We start from the raw sequence: 13767 nt of genomic DNA on the forward strand, positions 1-13767 counted from the left end.
CTTACGAGCTTCCATCTTAGTTAGAGTGCCAACTTAAAAGGTAGCGGCCTATTTAGGCAGCTCACAAGTTTTTGTAACAGGCCCCGCGTTTCACAGATATACAGTATATACAAAGCTTCTCATGATAATGGCTACACTGAGACATTTGAGTGCCTCCGATTTTTATTTTACATGCAGCGTGCTAATAAATAATTCTGTGGTGGATACACAAATGCTCAAAATGCACAAAAACTGAAAGAATCCCACCTTATCCGAAAACCGCAGGTTCATTACTGATGTTTTCCCCGGCTTGCCATTGACAACAACTCTGACATTATAGCTCTTCCTTTAGATTAATGTCACTGCTAACAATCTGAAGTGCTCGCGGGTTAACAGGTAATCCTGTTTTGTTTTTGCAACCTGCAGTAAGTTTCACCACTCCCCTGGAAACTGTTACTACAAACCTGCACATCCAAAAAGACAAGTGTGCACTGCAAACAGAAACAAATGAGGTCTACAGCTGGCTTAGCAATGCTGCAACCATTGCGGCAACAGAGCTAGACCGCACACATTCTGCTGCAGTGTAAGAAGTGCATGACTTCCTCTCTCTATTGTGTCTAGATGAGGTGAGGGTGATGGCGTCGCTCACTGCTTCCTTCAGTTCTTCTGCAGTGTCTCAGCCTCCACCAGGGCCTGACGAGCACACAGCGAGTGTGTGATGAGTGATGGACAGCCGAAGGCGCCCACCCTCGAGATCTGACGGGCTGGGAGACGCTTTCAAGTGCCATCAGAGACAGAGGAGATCCCGGGAGAAAGGGCGACAGGGGAGTGATGGGTAATGACGAATGGCAGAATTAATGAGGGTTAAATTACAGAGCGATGCCACTTTCCACACTGTGGTATGTGTGAGGTTTCCATCATTCAGTGTGTTATGGATATACATTTCACATGAGGATCAGTAAAGTATATGTCCATCCATCAGTATGGATTAGGGCTGTCAAAATAACTGAAAAACTAAATTAGAATTTTGTACTTAAAATATTATCAATATATGAATTTAAAAGGCATAATTTCAGTTAGGTGGTCACAAGAGGGCGCATCGGGCAAAATATTACTAATGTACGTTTCTTCAAAGCAATAAAATAACGCCTATTTTTGAAAAAAGTTGATAATGTTTAACGTGTTATAATGTTTATAAACCATATACAATTAAGTTGTCTAAAAAGTAATAATAAAAAAAACAGCATCACGTATGTAGGCTAAGTAATAAATACAAATAACTTACAGTAATTTTTTCACAGTAACGCTTTTGTGCGAGACGCGAGCGCAACAGTGATAAATGTCCCTCTAGAAAATGCAATAAATATGCATTCTGTGTGAACGGCAAAATCTTCTCTACACTGATGTTCTGTTTTTCAACAATATTTTTTTTATGAACTACGCAGCAGCAATGCCTCTAGTGGGTTCAACTGGATAAGCTAAGAAAAACATTTAAATTCAACGACACTTACATCGTCATCGCATCTCATGCACCACTGATAAGGCTGCCTCCTTTACACGCACCTAAAATTCGAATGCAACAATTTTTTTTTTTTTATTCGACAAATACTCAAAAATATATATATTTTTTTTTTACAGCCCTAGTATGGATCACACTCAACTAGGATTGAGCTGATAGAAGATGCCATCGCCGATGGCTGACAGACATCACGAAGTTGAGCTGGCATCGCGTTTCCCCCCTGCCCCCTGTGGAACTAATGTCAATTATTGTAGCGGTGTGACTTTAATGATTCGACTAGTTATTATATTCAATGGTTTATACTGATATTGTTTGATACATCAAAAACAATATCAGGGACATCATTAAGAAAACATTTTTTCAATTTTGATATCATAATTACTTAAAACCATATTCTTACATTTAAACTGTGGTAAACTGACAAATAATTTTGTTAGTCTCTTATTTTAGTATTATTCTTGCACTAATATAGTATTTATTAGTATTTTTTTATATTTGAATATTACAGTATTTATTCATAATTTAAATAAGTTTCAGCAATGTTATTTTATGCTTTTGCAATTGTATTTGTTTTATATTAAACATTTCTATTTAGCTATATTTCAATTTTAGTTTTATTTTTTTTACGCAAAAAGTTTTTGTGTTTATTTTACGTTTTTCATCTTTCACGTATTTATTTTACGCTTACACTGCCAGATAAAGGTTTGCCATGATTATGGATGGATAAATAAATAAAAACATTTCATAAGTTAATTACTTAACTAAAAATGGTTAAATTGTGAAATCTTATTACAATTTAAAATACCTGTTTTCTGTTAATATATTTAAAAATGTAATTTATTCCTGTGATGGCGAATCTTAATTTCATCAGCCATTATTCCAGTTTTCTTCAGTGGCACATGATCCTTCAGAATTCATTTTAATGTTACATTATAATAATGTTTCACAATATTATTGTATTTTATTATTTATTTATTTTTAAATGCAGCCTTGGTGAGCATAATAGAGCTTGACTATTACAAATCTTTGACCAGTAATGTATATTCTAGTTTTATTTCAGCTAATGAAAATAATATTTCAATTGAAGTAATAGAAAACCACTTTAAGCCGTTTTAGTTTTAGTTAAAAACTTCAGTACATTTTGCAATCATCCTACAGTATTTGTATTTTGACAAACTTACTTTACTGCATAACTAAGCACAATATATCCACAATATTATTTTACTATATTTCATAAAAACGGTTCCTTTTTGGGGTTTTTTACCAGTTCAAAATAAAGAGAGAGCAATGTCAGAGTTGTGAATTAATCATTCTTTTGGGCTGATTATTACTGAAAAAAATTATCCATTTCACAAACTGCACCGACTTCTTCATGAATTTGCAACTACTCCCGCTGCAGAGATTCTTCAGCCAGCAGCTCACTGATTCAATGATTCAATGAATCAGCAGTAATATGATCCTCAAGTGTGCAGAAGATGAGACTGATCGTGCTGAATAGTTTGAAGAGAGTCTGTACCAAAATACAGATTCCATAATAAAACATCAGAATCCATGACTATATACTGACCCAGCAGATTTGAAGTGCTGGTTTCTGAGGTAGAAGTGGCCGGTCTGAGCAGTAGCTCTAAACCAGGCCCAGCGCTGAAACCGAATGCCTCTGACAGAGAGCTCAAATCACAGACTCTGGTGCCTGCTGGAATGCAGTCCGTGTGTTTTCCCCTCCAGCACTGCCTCACTTCCTCTGACACATCACACACACACACTGAAGAACTAGCAGAGGAGCAGAACTTCAACCAGACCAGTTGAGCTGATGTGATGGTCATTCAACCAGTCAACACTTCATAGTGGTCTACAGGAGATATTTAAAAAGAAGTCAATTCATAAAGATATTTATGGTTATTATAAACACAAAAGTCTTTTTTACTTCCTGGATCAATCCGCTCTGAATAAACCAGGATGTTTTGCTCTGGCACCTTTAAGACTGCTATATGGAAATTGATTAAACATGGCTAATGTTTTCACATGTGGAATAAGTAACTGTAGGTGTTGACATGTAAATGTGGGCTCATGGTTGTTGAGATTTCATTTATTATTGTGACCACAAACACTCGTGTGTTGCGCAAAGTTTTACATATTTATATTTATGCATTTGGCATTACATTCAAACACATTTGATCAGTTCTTGCTTCTCAGGGATTCGAACCCATTACCTTGGCTTTTCTAGCACCATGCTCTGCTGTTTGAGATGCAGGAAAGCTGAAATTTAGCCTGCGCGTTAAATTGATTTATTAAGCATAAACATCTGTGATATTTACCCGCTGTTTTTCTAATCCTGAAAAGGTTTCATTTTAATTTACTATTTGCCAAACTTTCGCGTTTGAGGCCAGATTTTAAAAGCTTAAATCCACCCATTAAAAACAAAAAAATAAATAAACTTAAATTATATACATTTTCTTCCAGAGGTGAACAATCTTCCCCAACTGGCAACCACGCGCATGATGATCAGAAAACCCAATTCTGAAATTGCTTACTTACACACTGGAATAATGTACAAGTTGTATAAGCTACTTTTTAGATAAACATTTTTTGGAAACTGTGACTATTTGGAGCTTGACAGCTGCTGTATGGAAAAGAGCAGCATTAGCACATGTCTAAACATCTCCTTCAGTGCTCTACAGAAGAAAGAAAATCGTACATTTGGAACAACATAAATTTTATGTTTTGGGCGAACCGTTAATTCAAGAGTCACTGAAAACCCATTTTCCATGAGCACGTATACTATACTCCAACTTGCACAGCCTTAGAAAAGCTCAAGTTTAAAAACAATTCATCATCTTAAAGAAAACCTCAGTGTGTGTTTGTTTAATCAAGGCCAAGGTTCAGATATCCCATGCCCCCTGTCGATGAGAAAGGCTATATAATATCAGGACAGCTGAACTCACAAAACATGATCATCCTGTAGTCATTTATGTGATGCTAATGTTGACATGAGGTCTAGAGGAGAAGTCCAGGCCTGTTCATTTATGCAGAGTCCGGGGAAAGGGTGCCACTTAATTAAGGATGTTAAACAGGATGGCCACATCCCCGTGAAAGACACAAAATCCATTTATTAGGCCTTATATAGGACTCTGTCAAGGGTACGACTGCTTGAGACTGACTGGAGCAAAAGTCATACAAGAAAACTGCTCTGTTCACAAAAGGACCTCAATATCTTTGGCCTGAAAACTCCCTCAGGGCTTCCGTTGACATTTTTTCATAATTAAGCCAATGATGATCAGATGTTAACAGACTTCCAGTGTCCTTGAATAGCTACTGCAATTCACATTTCAACAACCCCCAAACCAGAAGTATTAAACTTTAGCGTGCAACTCCGACTCATCCCGCGCCGTTTGTGCTAGAGACATGAATGATAGCCTACCTCCAATCACACGGACTGCTGAGGCCAGGTGTGCTTTTACTTTTGAAAGCAATCACAATAATGATTTTCCAAATTCTACTCAAAAACTGCATAACACATTAGCATTGAGTTCTGCATTGGGAAGAACCACACATTTTCTTCACAAAACGTAGTTATATTCAGGAATCAATCGCCAATAAAAGCATTAATAAATGACAAGTTAAAATAAAGTCTTGCCATTTTTACATCTCAAGCTGGAGTCACTTTTAAGGCCCTTTGGCATTACAGAAGAATTAGACCATATGGATTATACCATGTGGTAACAGCATGATCATAATTTAACCACCAGTTTCCCCACAAGGCCTAATAAAATGAATTAACCCTATAGCTGTTTAACCACAGAAACTATTTAGTGCATAAAAACACCCCTGCCTTCCTGCAGAGTCAGATTTGAGCTTACTGACATATAGCCTTGTTCTAGCTTAAATCAGTCAAGAACTGACTCAAACTGAACAGAGTTCAAACCATTAGACAACATCACACTTGCAGACTTAATGGCTAAAGGCAGGAATGCTCTACTTTAAACGTTTTAGAAGTCGGCAGATATCGGGTAGCTGGAGTTGACAGATTTCACAGAAATTTCAGTGTATAATGGGCACAGGCTCCACATTTTATTTAATGCTTTTTTTAAATGATTCCATCCATTTGGATCGTATTAAACGTTTGATATTTTGGTAACACTTTACAATAAAGTTCCATTACTAACATGAACAAACAACAAACAATACATTTATTTCAGTCTTTATTAATCTAGCAACAAGACACGCGCTTCTGTGAGAGCGTACTCAAAAGGATTTAAACATGGTGTGCAATCCTCAGTTGTTTAGTTTTACTTCCGCAACTATCTAGTATGCATGTGCATGTTTGATAGTCTGTGCAAAACTGCAAACTACCACGTCTCTAAATGAAACACAGACTTTCGGTTGACTCAAAAGAGAGCATGAAGCGAAAAAAGGACCCAGTTGTTCTCATTTAGTACATTTAGATGCTTAAGACGTGCTCACCTTTACACACGATGCACCGTCACCACTTTAGAACATTCCACAATTTTATTTGTGAGTGATATGTTCAATAAAAAGCATATCTCCTGTCAGCTTCATCATGAGGATGAATTCACGGTTGCAAACAAAAGCTGCTGATTTGTAAACCACACTGATCTTGTGTCCGGAAAAGTGGATACAGCGGCTTTATGTTCCATTGTGTTTCTAACAGATCGCAATCCCACAATGGCAAACAACCAAATTAGTGCTAGTGCTCTGAAACCTGTCTCAGAGAAGGCCTGTGAGCAGGCTAAGTGGAAAACACTCTTTTCACACACTGAACACCTGTTTTTCTCTTGGCCTATTTCACAGATCAAGGTCAAATGCTCAAATATTTCAGCTTCTCCCGCAGACACAGGTGACGCACCGGTTCAAGTGCACTGATGTTAAAAACCCTATAAAAAAAACACACGCAAACTTGAAAATTAACATAAAATGGCACCTGTAAATGAGAAATACTTAAAATGTAAAACGGGAATCTGAAAAGACAAAAAAAATATTTTTAAACGCAACTTCATTTTATCCATCAGGAATGGATTGGAGTGGACTGCGAAGGACTACATCCCTCCAGGCACACCCTCGGTGCTGAATGGTTAAAATTCACGCAACCTAGTAGTGCTGCTGCTGCAAGATTATGACCAAAATCATAACTGTCGATTTTTGCCTTGAAATTATAATTGCGATTATTAATCATGATTATCACAATTTACATTGAATGATGTTTATACCATTGTTTGATGCAACTGCATGCCGTATTTTTATAAGAAAACAAACAAGCTGCAAACGCTAATTGAAAAACTTTCTATAGTATTAAGTCTCAAATGTCAAATATACATCGGATTGGTATCTTCAAATTATAAATAATTTTTTGACAAATATGAATGGTATTAAATGTCATACTAAAACAATGGAAAAACCCTTAAGATAACGTATAGAAAGAAAAAATGCATCTTAAGCATGCAGAATAATATAAGTGGACTTTGAACGATTAATTGCAGATTTGAACGATTACGTAATTGTGGCATTCTTAATTGTAATCGTGATTAGAAATTCGATTTAGTGTGCAGCCCTACAACCTAGTTGATGTTATTACATTCTGATGAAAGATTATGAAAAACACACTTAGGTTTTTTTCTTTTTTTTTCTTTGGAACGACAAAATTGGTGTGCAATAAGACCTAAAACGTGTTATAAAAGTAAATCGGGTAAATTTTGATTTCATGTTTAGGGTTGGGTTCTGAATGTCCAAGAACCAGGTTTTCGATAAGACATGTGCATTTTAATTTCATTTTAAACCATTTAAGAGCAAGAGGGGAAATAACTGTTTTGCGTGAAAAATATGCATACAATTACATCACTATAACCTCGAAAACATATTTTATTCAATGCAAAACTATGAATTGATAAGAATAAAATTCAAACAAAGTTAAAATTCAAATGATACCCAACCCTATTCACGTTGCCTTCAAATCATCTGAGAAGATGAACTCGAGATAAGGCCATGAAACATTGAAATACATAAAGGAAATCCCACAACGAACCCCTCTATCGTGGTTTAAAACAAACCACAATAAGCCATGAGATGCTTACCAAATCAGTCTCTGAATACAGAAGTGAAAATTGCATGATAACCATAAACACATTTTCTATTACCACGCCTTTATTTCTTCTTTAAAACATTATTAAAATGGTCTGTTAATACTATGTAGGTTACTAAACTCTGGCAACAGTTTAGAGAGAGCTTTTGAACCGGTTTACTTTCAGTAAAAAAACATTTAAAATACACATTTAACGCTAACTAGCTTAACTTGCCTAGAACAAAGTCCAAGATTCATACAGAAGAATTCAATCTTCTCTCTCATTTCTTTTAATACAACATATCATTAGCAATTTCAAATGTATAGAAATTCTTTGGTGCCATTTTTTAAAATAAATGCACAATTTCTTTACTTTTATTGCTTTTTTACTATAATTTCTACATTCAATTATTGGTTGAATAAACTAAAACGATTTCCCCCCGTATTTTCTTCAAACATCACGTCTCAAATTTCATCTCAAGCTCTTCTTTAACACTTTTGTCTTAGTAAACAAGTGCACTTAAATTTGGTGAAACTAGAGGGAAACCGATAGTTCTGGTGAAAGTTGTGCAACAAGTTAGGAGCAGTCATAAAACTGTCTGTGCAGATCAACTTTTTTAATGATGGATTTTCATCATTTAAAATTGAATATTTGGGTCTGAGACAAGGGTCGAATGATAATTACAAAAATCTATTAATAAAATGCATTTCAAAAGTACCAAATATGCATCTATAAAAACTAATCTGACCTCCATTCAACAAAAAAGTTCAAATTTGTTGTTTAAATAAATAAATAAATAAATAAATAAATAAATAAATATGATCTCTGGGATATAAAAGTGGACACAAATAAGACTTTCTCCCTTGTGGTCTCATTGTCTTTGCTTGAGCTTTGCTTCTTACTCAAGAAAACAGCATTGCAGTGAAACAGAGAACAGAAACACGTGTTGGGTAAATGAGGACAGATCTGGGTATTGCAGCAGTTTCATGATACACAATACTTCCACCTTTTCAGTGTCTTACACTTGCTTTATATGCAATATATGCCCAGAAATAATGACTAACGCAAATCAAGCCTGCAGTACCACTGTGCAAACTTAACACACGCTCTTGTGTTACTGCGACTCTAATAAATCTCAGTCCTCCAGAGGACGACAGAGTTACTTTAAAATCTGAGCCATTAAACCAATGCATTATTAGGATGTTAATTATTAGGGATGTAATGACTCACTCAAGTCACGATTCGATTCACATTTAAAAAAAACAAATGAGATTTAAGACCAATTATAAATTTAAATGTGTCTGTTTGTCATTGCTTGAAGAAAATTCTGCATGTTTCTTTGTGAAATTGAAATATAACACTATAATAATACTATACTAATAGTACTTTTATGTTATTGCTCCTTTGTTGGTCCTCTGTTGTCTTCATTTGTTACTTTGCTTTGGATAAAAGCGTCTGCTAAGTGTAAATAGCAAAACTTAATCAAATTTTAAAACAAGCCCCACATCAATTAAATAAGTAACAAATAAAATAAATCTCTTCATTTAAACCAGTAGTCGACCAGGGTCGGCAACCTTTTCGGAATGACATGCATTTTTATTTTTCTGGTTAACAACTGTGCAATTTTTATGTTTTTAAAGTTCTTTATGAACCGCAAGATTGCTTTTAAATAAAGATGTAAATGCAAAAGTAAAGGCAGTAAAGCTGACTGTTTCTGTCAGTTAAGTTTTAATTTAGAATGTTTGTGATAACGTAAGAAAAATAAGTTTAAATGTTTTAATATATAAATGTAAAAGTAAATGCAAAAGTAAAAAGCTTTGAATAGTTGATGATATATTGTACTGTGTAAAAAAATAATCACAATGTTGAAAAAGCATTAAGTGACAATGTTTAAAATCTAAAATAATGGATAAATGTTGCAGACTGATCCATGCTGCTTCTGTACCACACATGGACTACACACTTCATACATACAACATACACACACACACTGCAAACAGAGTGTGTGTGTACCTCTCATACAGCTCCAAAAATCAGGCTTGCGCTGTGTAAGCTATTGTGCAACATTTACACGATTGTAAAAACAAAAAATACAGTCCATGATCAAAAATTTAAGTGAAATAAATATATAAAAAAAGTAAAGAAAAAATATTGAAAAAAATACTCTCCCAAAGACTCTAAGAGAGGAATTAATTTTCACAAATGAAATTCAGGCCCTGAATAAATGTCTAAAAAACTTGATTTGATCATCACTATAGATAATTCTACATGATAAAAAGAAGACTTTTATAAAAAGATACTGCTTTCTGTGATCGGCCTCAAAAATACTCATAGGAGCACCCCTATGAAATTGGACATCATTCTGTTTTGTGAAACTACACATAAAAAATATGAGCATGAAACAGAAACAGCAGATTCACTCTCTGCCAGCAGGTGGCGATTAAAGCATTTCCTTGGTTTCTGCTGTAAACAAAGCAGCGCTGCACTTATGAACTTTAATATGCATTACACAGAGACAAGATGAAAAGAAAATACCATCTAAACTTTTCTAAAGACAGTAAGTTTCGCTCAGACATACATTCATTTAAACTCCTAACCCTAATTCAATCGCGATTTGAATATCATCTTAAGCGATTTGAATCGTCACATATTTGAATCGATTTTCAACCGGCTCAAGGTTAATCATTACATTCCTATTAATTATATAGACATGTCAAGTAATATTCTCTTCAAAATGTTGACAGTGGTTACTTTAAATCGAACCAAAGATGGTGGCTGTTTGCCAAAAAATTTTATAATGCTGAAAACGCAACAAATGTGTTTTATGAATTTATGTATTTAACCCATTATAGGGCCCTATGATTTCTATAATGTTGAAAATGCAGACAGAATCACAGAACCCAGTTATAAAAAATGGAATTTACTGTATAATAATATCACAGAAAATTATGAAGTTATAATAGTTTTGCAATATGAATTCAATTGATTAGACATACTTTGTGACTTAAACCATTAAATGGAAACCAGACAAATCAAAACATAAAACACACAATTTGAAGAAAATAAAACTGAATTTAAAAAAAAGTTAAATAATAGAAAATAAAAGAAACGAAAAAAAAAAAGAAAATCTGATGGATTGCATGGGCCCTACCAATTTATGTGTAGAGTACTTCTTCGAAATAAAAAACAAACACACACACTAAAAAAATTTTTTTTATTTTTTAAATTATTTTTTCTACCCAAATGCTGGGTTGAGCCTTTTGGGCAATTTTTGGGGTAATTTTTCAGTGTTTGGGTAGTTTTTCTGCTCCTCAGATCCTGGTCAGGCGTAAACCAGCGGTTGAGTTATTTATCGCAAGGATTTTGCATCCTTTTCAGAAGAGCGCAGTTCTAGGCACCATCGAAATGATTCATCACTTCAGTAAAATACAGGCATGTGTACGTTTTATTTTATCTATAAAAACTGTGCTGTATATCGTTAAATTTTACATAGAGCATCATACAGCCACATGGTGTGAGTCACCTAAAAGAGTGTCACGTGGAAAAGCCCGATGCTTTGCATATAAATAAACGATTACAGAATAAAAATACTTTATATGTAAAAATATGTCCTCAGAGTGGTTTATCGTTTGTTTATGGGCAGGTTATGGAGGCAGTCACAGCATGTTTCAGCTAAGAGTGAAACACAAGGCGGCGGTACGATAGCAGTTCCCCACCGAACACTACTCCAGCAGAGTTACGGTGCAAACTAAATAACAGAAACTGGTTACACGTGAACTACTTGTGTTTAATGTTGCATTTTTAATTCTAATATTTGTTAAACAAGTTAAAATAATGGCAATATGTAAAAACAATATAAACAATAGGACTGGGACAATAATTCTGTAAAGGGAAACAGGTCAATTTAGCTCAAAGGGAATCATTTAAGATTTTAAAGGGAATTTGAACAGAATCACTGTTTCACGGCTGCTCACGGAGACGCGCCTGCGGTTCAGTGAACGAGCCGTTTCACATCAAATCTGCGCTGGATACTAATATCCAAACTATAGTGAAAACACTATCAATTAGCACAGTAACAAGATCGACAGTTTAAGACATTAACTTGTAAGCACAAAACACAAGATACTTCTCTTTTCAATATGAATAAGGCTTTATTAGATAAATCTAAGACATTTAAACTAATCTAACACATAAACACACGCACACACACATTCACACAAGTTGCAGGAAGGTCGAAAGTTAGGGAAAGATGAGTTTAAGAGAATGGAAATATGGAATCCCAAGTTAACAGCAATATGTTAAATTGCATAAACATGAACAACCATCAATCACGTAATTAACGCTCGCATTGAGTTCCTCAATGAGGTTAAAATTATATTAGATACACCAGTAAAGGTCACAGTCTGGAGGTAAAGTTACTTGCATCTCCTGTGAAGAAGGAGCCTCGGTGAAAGGGCTATCCCGAGGTCGTTGATTGGCTGGAAGTTCAGTCTCTGAAGTGACGTCTTGGGAAGCCCGTGGTTGTTGGGCGTTGGCTGAAAGTGCAGAGTCGTGTTCGCTGGTTGAAGTTGAATGGACGTTACAAAACTTAACTCAGAACACGAAACTCTCAAACGGAAAAGAAAAGAAATAAAGTTTGACGAGACTAGGTTGTGTTCCTTCTCATAGTAGCAGCAGGCAGGCACGCTGGAACCGCGCTCAAAGAACAATGATGACTACCGCATGGCTAGATGCTACAAGCTAAAGCTAGGTAGCAAAGCTACAAGCTAAAAGCTAAGAGCAGGCATGACTGATAGCACGAGCAATGCTAGAACTAAAAGCCGACATGGCTAATAGCAGCAGCTAGACTAGAACTAAAAGCAGACTAAAAGCAAGGCATGACTGATGTCCAAGCAATGCTAGAACTAAAAAGCAGACTAAAAGCCGACATGGCTAATAGCAGCAGGCAGACTAAAAGCAAGGCATGACTAAAAGCAAGGCATGACTAAAAGCGAAATTACATCGTGTCCAAAGTATTTAAAACTTCCTGTTGGCCACCCCTCAAATGTTGCCTTGACCAATCAGATATGTTCTTGAGTCTTGGGTATCATAAATCATTTGTTTATCTTACCAAGCATGTGGTTCTTGCCTCACAGGGTCTAATTTTGGACATGATTTCTATAACATGATTATGATATATTTTACAAATAAATGATTGTCAGGGCAATATCAAGCAAGAAAATTCAATCACACACATATCAAACACGACTATGTACCCTTCAGCTATACCATAGTCATTTAAAGAAAACATACACGATAAGTGATTATAACATGATAGTCAAATGTGTGGGTTACACGTAAATGAATATGGAGTTAAGCAATAGAATGATTCATTCATAAGTCTTTTTTGAGTTCATTCTGGTCCATATATAATGTATAAAAAGGGTTTCTTTGCCATTCTCTGGCAAAGGACTTTTCTGTGAAGACAAAGGTTTAAAGCCCTTCCCCCTTAGGAATTTCAGTCTGGTTTCACTGGCTGGGGGGGGAAGTCAATGCAAGTATTTAACTTGATCTCCTGGGTTTACATGTGATGTCCAGCGTTGCATTCCAATCACGAACAATAAATTTGACAATCTCTTCTTTGAATTAAAATTGTCAATAATTGTTCTATTGGTGTTAATGTTGAAAGCTGTTGTGTGAACAAGTTGGTTGGTTGGTTATCTTGCTTGGTTCTTGTGGCACTAGAACTGATTTATGACTTCCTGAGGAATTCAGCTCATGTTTCAATGCACACAGCTCTGATAGACTCTTTGATTTGTCTGATTTGACTCATTTCTGCTACATATATCCCCCTTTCGATCGGCGAGGTGTTTAGGTGAAGACATCGTCGATCGCTGGAGAAACAAAGGCAGAAGAAGCAGACAAACACAGCAAACAGCAAGACAACACCTCCATGACAGTTACTGTACTGGTGCAGGCATCAGGTTATTTAGGTACACGTGGTTAAGTTCAATTAGTCAATGTAGTTTAGCACATTGAGGATAGTTTAGATGGTCTTGGAAATTGTTTTTATTTTGATTCATCAATCAAATTTGTGGTTAACTTTGTTTGGTTCTTCTAGGTTGTCTTACTTTACATGTTTACCATTAGTTTTCTAGTAATTTCATTTTCAATTCAATGGATTGACCTATCATGCATGGAGCTCTCTGGCTTCCA

The 13767-nt window shown here is 35.4% G+C and overlaps 1 protein-coding gene across 2 annotated transcripts in view; it reads right to left on the reverse strand.

The window, feature by feature from the left end:
• Positions 1-13767, reverse strand: part of LOC127946188 (cytoplasmic protein NCK1) — a 50153-nt gene that overhangs the window by 25959 nt on the left and 10427 nt on the right. Inside the window, exon 1 of one of the 2 annotated variants that reach the window (XM_052542556.1) lies at positions 247-359. The exons of the other annotated variant lie outside the window; for it this stretch is intronic. The gene's annotated coding sequence lies outside the window, so the exon portion shown is untranslated. Of the gene's footprint in view, positions 1-246; positions 360-13767 lie in introns of those variants that run through there. 2 annotated transcript variants of the gene reach the window in all.

Source organism: Carassius gibelio, chromosome A24 (genome assembly GCF_023724105.1).
Source record: "Carassius gibelio isolate Cgi1373 ecotype wild population from Czech Republic chromosome A24, carGib1.2-hapl.c, whole genome shotgun sequence".
In the NCBI taxonomy this organism is placed as follows: domain Eukaryota; kingdom Metazoa; phylum Chordata; class Actinopteri; order Cypriniformes; family Cyprinidae; genus Carassius; species Carassius gibelio.